This window comes from Carassius auratus, unplaced genomic scaffold, assembly GCF_003368295.1.
Source record: "Carassius auratus strain Wakin unplaced genomic scaffold, ASM336829v1 scaf_tig00217437, whole genome shotgun sequence".
In the NCBI taxonomy this organism is placed as follows: Eukaryota; Metazoa; Chordata; class Actinopteri; order Cypriniformes; family Cyprinidae; genus Carassius; species Carassius auratus.
In genome coordinates, this window is record NW_020529070.1 from 10,377 (window position 1) to 17,166 (window position 6,790).

Here is a 6,790-nt window from a genome sequence, read left to right on the forward strand (position 1 = left end):
AAAATAAACTCCATCCACTGGTCCCTTAATGCTGTTTTTTTTTTTTGTCTTTCCCTGGCAACCAAAAACAAACTTCTTCTTTGGTGACATTTCGCACTATCGCTCTGATCAGTGAATGTCTCTGCTCTGCTCTACGGGCGCGCGCGCTCTTCCGGGAGAAGTGCCCTCAGGACCCATATAAGGAAATTACGCTCCATCTAACGTCACACAGACCCATACTCGAAAAAAAAAACTTTCCGAAACTTGTGACAAACCAGAACTTGTTCCAAAAGCTTAATTTTTGAAACTTTGTCCATGTTCACATGGGAATCCAACTCTTTAACAGTGTAAAAAACTCAGTATGCATGAAATAGCATTTCCCCCCCCCCCGATTACTAATTATTTTTCCACATTTACAGATTTTGTACAGGCTTTGCATTTTTCGATTTCAAGATCTAATAATATTAATAAGATATAATAATTAGCAATTCAATTTAAGTTTGAAGTGGATTTGTGTCTAACAGCATTAATTAATCCATAACATCCATTTTAAGACATTACTGACTGTTTTTATATTAATTGTGCCTCATGAAAGCATTTTGAGATTGGAGAAGTGGCTGCATCCCTTGCAATGCATTAAAGCCACTGGTATAAAAGCTCACATTAATGCACGACTCAGACACACTCTAATACAGTGTGTCTGTTTTGCATTTGAAGTGCGAATACATCACAAAAGCACAACAAAGCCTGTCCCAAACTGAAGTGTGCCACTCCGGAGGTAGGATTTGAAGTGTAATTCCATAAGAGCATCACGATGTAAGCGGTCTCAAAGTCAGAATGCGCCCTGTGAAGACCACATTCCAAAAGGATTCAAATATATTCCAAAGCAATCACTAATGCTCTGTAAATTCAACATTTACACGTTTACTTCCTGGTTTTAGATAAGCCAGCTCAGTCATTTCCAGTCAGTTGTACTGTGCTTTAAGGGGAGAGACATTTTCTCAGCATCTCTTCAAAATCTATTCACGATTTGAAGTAAATCTTTGTTTATCTAAGAGGATGAAACGTCCACATTTACCATTTCAGAAATGACAAATGCGAATGTTAAATATTACGCAGGTAAATCTGCTAAATTGTTCTGGACTCATTGCTTCGATTGACAGTAATAACGGAAGACAAGCCAATGTTTTTATAAACTGCATACATTAATACTTCATTAATATCAGTTGTTAAATTAGCTTTTGCTATGTAATGGCAGACTCAGTAACGAGATCAATAACTCACCAACAATAGTTACTTCACCCAAAATGGTTCGTTTGGGATGCAGCTCAGCTAAGTATAATTATTTATTTCTTATTAGCGTCTTTCAATAAACTTTTAACAAGTTAAACAAGTTAATCACTCGATTTCTCAGCTTCCTCACCTGACCGTTACCGTTCAAATTATGCACGCTACAGTGTCACGCGCACTTCATTCGGATTTCTTAAAGGGGAAGCGTCATGACAATACCATTATAGATGTTTGTGTTTCTATGAATTCATAGTCACATGTAATACATTTTAATTTATTCGGATATTATACAATTTAAAATATTTGCCTTACTGTATTATGAATTTCTTATGAATTTTTTTTTTATACACACACACACACACACACACACACACACACACACGCACACACACACACACACACACACACAGTGCTACTCTAAAATAGTAAAGTTACTCTTAAAAAGTAATTAACAGAATCAAATAAGATACTACAGGACAAATTGAATTTCCATTTATAAATCACAATGTCCAATACAAATAAATAAAAGATCACATCAAACAATTTAATCCCATTAAATTAAACACAATGTCCAATAAGAATTTAAACATCAAATAAAATCCTACAGGAAAAAGTTAAATTCCATTAAAACCAATCAGAATGTCCAATAGGATTCTAAGAATCCAGTAAGATCCAATCGGACAAAGTGAAATTTGATTAAAATCAATCAGAATGTCCAATAGGATTCTAAGAATAGATCCAATAGGACAAAGTGAAATTCCATTACAATCAATCAGAATGTCCAATAGGATTCTAAGAATCCAGTAAGATCCAATAGGACAAAGTGAAATTCCAATAGGATTTTTTGACAAGGGAATGCATAAAGAAGATGAAGGTAAATGCAATAGTCTTTAATAGGTCCACAATAGGGTAATTCCACAGACAAAATACATATTGCACACATAGAGATATACAGTAGTAGACTTGTCCACAATCAGTGAACTAAACACAACGTTTACATGCAAATGAGGGTTGATAAAAAGACGCACCTGAAACAAATGACATACTGTAATTAGTGGGAGATTAAAACTAGGTCACAGTTTTTATGTGTAGCACATGTGGAGTCAAAACACAACAAAAACAGTCCATGGGAGTGACAATGTTATTAGAAAAAGAAGAAGAAAAAAAAAAGGCGTTACTCAACTGCAAGAGTGCACCTCATGCTCCATAACAGCAATAGAGGAGAGAAAAAAAAAAACAAACAAAAAAAAAAAACATCCTGCCCCATTTTCAGCGAGGGCAAGTGTTTGGAAAAATATTATATCAATTATTTAGTTCTTTTGTTAGCAGGGATGTGCCCGAATAGTGAATCCGTATTCAAACAGGCATGGTTATCCTTCTTAGCCGCTTGCTAGCAGTTGCTGATAAACCAGCAAAGGAGCAGCTTAAACCATCAAAAGGACAAGCATAAACCAGCATCAAAACCAGCATTTTTTTTTTTTTTTTTTTTCAGCAGGGATGTGTGATCGGAATCTTGAAAATGTGAAAGTAAAAAGCAAACGCGCTTTCAAAAGCACATTGCTTTTGAAATATTAATATTTCATATTTATAACAGCTCCATGATTTTTTTTTTTTCTCTCTCATTTCGTATATTCATTACATTCCAAAGTAGGCTACATGTCTTTTTCTTTCTGAACACGGTATTTAGATTTGGGCACATCCCAAATGGGAAGTGTAAAATATGTTACATTAGGATATATTAGGAAGTTAATAGGTAATAGGAAACACTGATTTATTGAGTCAGGCCCACCCATACTATAATAGGTGTGTTTGATGTCCACTGTGCACACACAAAAAAAACTTGATTGCCAGATTGACGACACAAACAGGAACGGGCACACTTGATGATGAATGCAATGAAATAGGCTGTGTTTTTTCCGCCGACTGGCTGACATACAATTGAGTAAACTGGCAGTGGGTGGGTTTCACAAACCAAAACAAAGAATTACATTTCCACCCGGAACACACATTTTCAAGAGAGAATAACTGACTGTAGCATTGTTTTTTAGATAATCAAGTATGTTAACATAGCATGTTTCTTAAATCTGCAAACATATTATGGTATTTTTTGTTAGTAGAGTCAAAATCGTAGAATGTATCACCTTATTTTTTCCATCGCCATGAATCATCCTTGTCATGTGAAACAACGCAGCCGCAACAGCTCTATATGACACATGGATTGCTTTTGTTTTGTTTTTCCTATTTTATTCAAAATATTCATAAACATGCTCACTACAGTATATTATGAAATATCTGATATTCCAATTCTGAAATACGTGCAAGTAAATATATTTGGTTGTTTAATCACTTTTATATGGTTAATGGGCGACGCCATGTTAGTTCTCGCTGAATCCGAGCTGTGGGATTTTACAGTACAACATGAAAATTCATCCTCTCCTCCCGAAACAACGTAGGTCTCCGGTAAACTGGGAGAAGAGCAGAGTAAAGTATGTACTTAGTTAGTACTTAATGGAATGGCAATAATTCACCCTGGTTGAGAAAATGCTTTTAAAAGACCTCCGGATAAAGTTGTAGAAAGGCACAAGTTAGGAAAAGGCTACAAAAAAACATTTAAAAGGTTTTAACTATCACTCTGGGTACTGTTCAGAGCATCATTAAGAAGTGGAAAGCATATGGCACCACCAGCACATTGCCTACATCAGACTGTCCATCCAAAGTGGATGACAGATCCAAGCGAATATTGGTAAGATAAGCTAACTAGGAGGCCAAAGGCAACTTTGAAGGACTTAAGGCTAAACGGCTAGGTCTGTGCATGTGACCGCTAACTCCCAAGCTTTACACACAGCTGTCCTGTATGGCAGAGTGGCATGAAAGAAGCCTTTCTCATTTGCACTATGCAAAAACACATTTGGAATACCACCAAAAACACATACAACATAATTGTTGGTACCCTTGGTAAATACGATTAAAGAAGGCTGTGAAAGGCACTGTGAAGGCTGCCTTCAGAAATCATCCCAATATGTTGATTTTCTATTGATGATGTTCTTTTTAGCTTTCTAGTCATCAAATATTCCTAAACAGGTTCCAAAAAATATTTAGCAGCAAATCTGTTTCCAGCACTGGTAATAAATCACTATATTAACATTATTTTTTGAAAAACCATGACTCTGTAAACGAGAGTAACAGCTAATGAAAATTATGATTCGTATCACTGAAATAAAATATATTTTAAAGTATGAATTACATATGTATAAATAACTTCTGACACAGAGAAGAGTGAAAACTCCTCACATGACCACTAAGTTACTGAACATCTGAACATAACAAACCAAATGAACATGATCTTCAAATACAAATTCCGGATTTTCTGTCTGTTCTGCAAAATGTAAACAAATATATATATATTTCTGCAAGCGTTAATATTGTGGAAGTATCAATGCTTTCAATTCAGTGCAGATCCAAAGCTACGTCTTCAAAGCTCTTGATGTTCTTAAACTTTCTGTTACAACTCTGAGTGTACCGCTTCAGACGACTGAACAGGGAACTGAACGAATCACTCAAGCTCATTCAGGAAACAATTCACTGGTTTGCCAACTGGTTTGATCAAGCCTTTGAACAGAATTGACTCAAAAGAATGAACCATTCGCGAATTGGCATCGCTCATTGCCCAGAGAAAAGTAGATGGCAAGTTTGGAATAAACTGAAGCATTTATAACTTGTATTGTATTAAGATAAAGTAACGAGAGGAGCGTTGCCCACAGTAACAGAGTAAAAGTACAGATTTTCCCCCCAATTTCTTTTTTTTTTTAACTAAAATTACACATATTTAAATTATTATATGACTAATACATGGTATACTTGGTAAAATTATATGATATGACTCATATTTCAAGCATATGAATATATTACATGGTTAATTGCCCATATTTTAATTGAAGAAATGTCATAGTAGCATTTTATTTTATTTTATTTTTTGCATAGTAGAATGCAAATGTAACAATTTAATTTGATTAAAGGGAAAGTCCACTTTCAGAAAAGAAAAGAAAAAAAAAATCCTCATAATTTACTCGCCCCCATATGTCACCCAAAATGTTGATGTCTCTCCTTCTTTGGTATTCGTTTTTTTTTTTTTTTTTTTTTGAGGAAAACATCCGAGATTTTTCTCCATACCGTTTTATGGTGGCCAATGGATAGATGAAATCAACAAGCACCTGATGGATTTTGAACTTCACATCAAACTGCTTCTGTTTCAGACAAATGCTGGCACACTCATGTTCTGACTCAGTACAGCATATAATGTTGACCACAACATTCTTTTGGTATGCCTGGATTCTTGTGTAGGACTTTGTGGTATGGTTTTACAGTGGTTATGCTCTTATTTGTCAAATAAGTGTTTTACTGTTCAAATAAAACATTGCGTTTCTACTAACATTTCTCTTGGTTGTGGTGTTCTGCAAGGTTCGATCCTTGGCCCGTTGTTGTTTTCAATGTATTTGCTTCCCCTGGCTTCTATTTTTGAAATCCTTTCATCTATATGCTGATGATACCCAACTTTATCTTCCCCTTCAGCATAATAATAAAAAGTTCACCTCAGCCATTGTTAGATTGCCTATTTATTAATTTATTTTAAAATCATATAATTTGTTTATAAAGCCCTCAATAACCTGGCTCCTCAATATTTAAATGATTTGCTGCTTTCACATGCCCCGTCTAGAACCTTGAGATCTTTTGACATTGGCTTAATTGACTAATTGTCCCTAGAGTTAAACTTAAAAATCATGGTGATCGCGCTACTGCGGTACCGAAGCCCTGGAATATCCTTCTTCCATTTATCAGACGTGCCCCATCTATTAGTATTTTTAAATCATATCTAAAGACATATTTTTTTTCACTCTTGTTTATAACACTCCTTAGTATGTTTCCTGTTTTTTTTTTTTTTTATGGTACTCTGTTGATCTTATTTGTTTGTTGATTTCCGTGTTACTCTTTCATTTTATTTGTGTTTTATTCTTTGTAAAACACTTTGGTCAAATTCGGTTTTGTTTAAATTTGCTCTAGAAATAAACGTTGTTGCTGTTGTTGACTTTTCCAATAGGATTACATAATGTGTGGAGCATGTGAATGGAGTGTGCTGGGATGCAGTCTCATTACAGAGCTAGAACTAGCCAAGCATTTGTGGTTAAAAAGTGTATAAATATGCTATATATTATAACTTTATATAAATACTATATATATTTAAGAAAATTACAGATAGGTTTGCTAGATAAGACTTTTTCTCTTTAGCTGGGATTGTGTAGAGCCCTTGGAAGCTTCACTGAAACTGCATTTTTTAACATTCAATCTGCTGGCCACCATAAATACCTCTTTATGGAGAAAAATCTGGAATGTTTTCCTAAAAATCGTAATTTATTTGCGACTGAAGAAAAAAGACATGAAAATCTTGGATGAGATAGAAATACGCAACTTATCAGGATATTTTAATTCTGGAAGTGGGCCTATTCTTTAACCCATATGTTTTGAT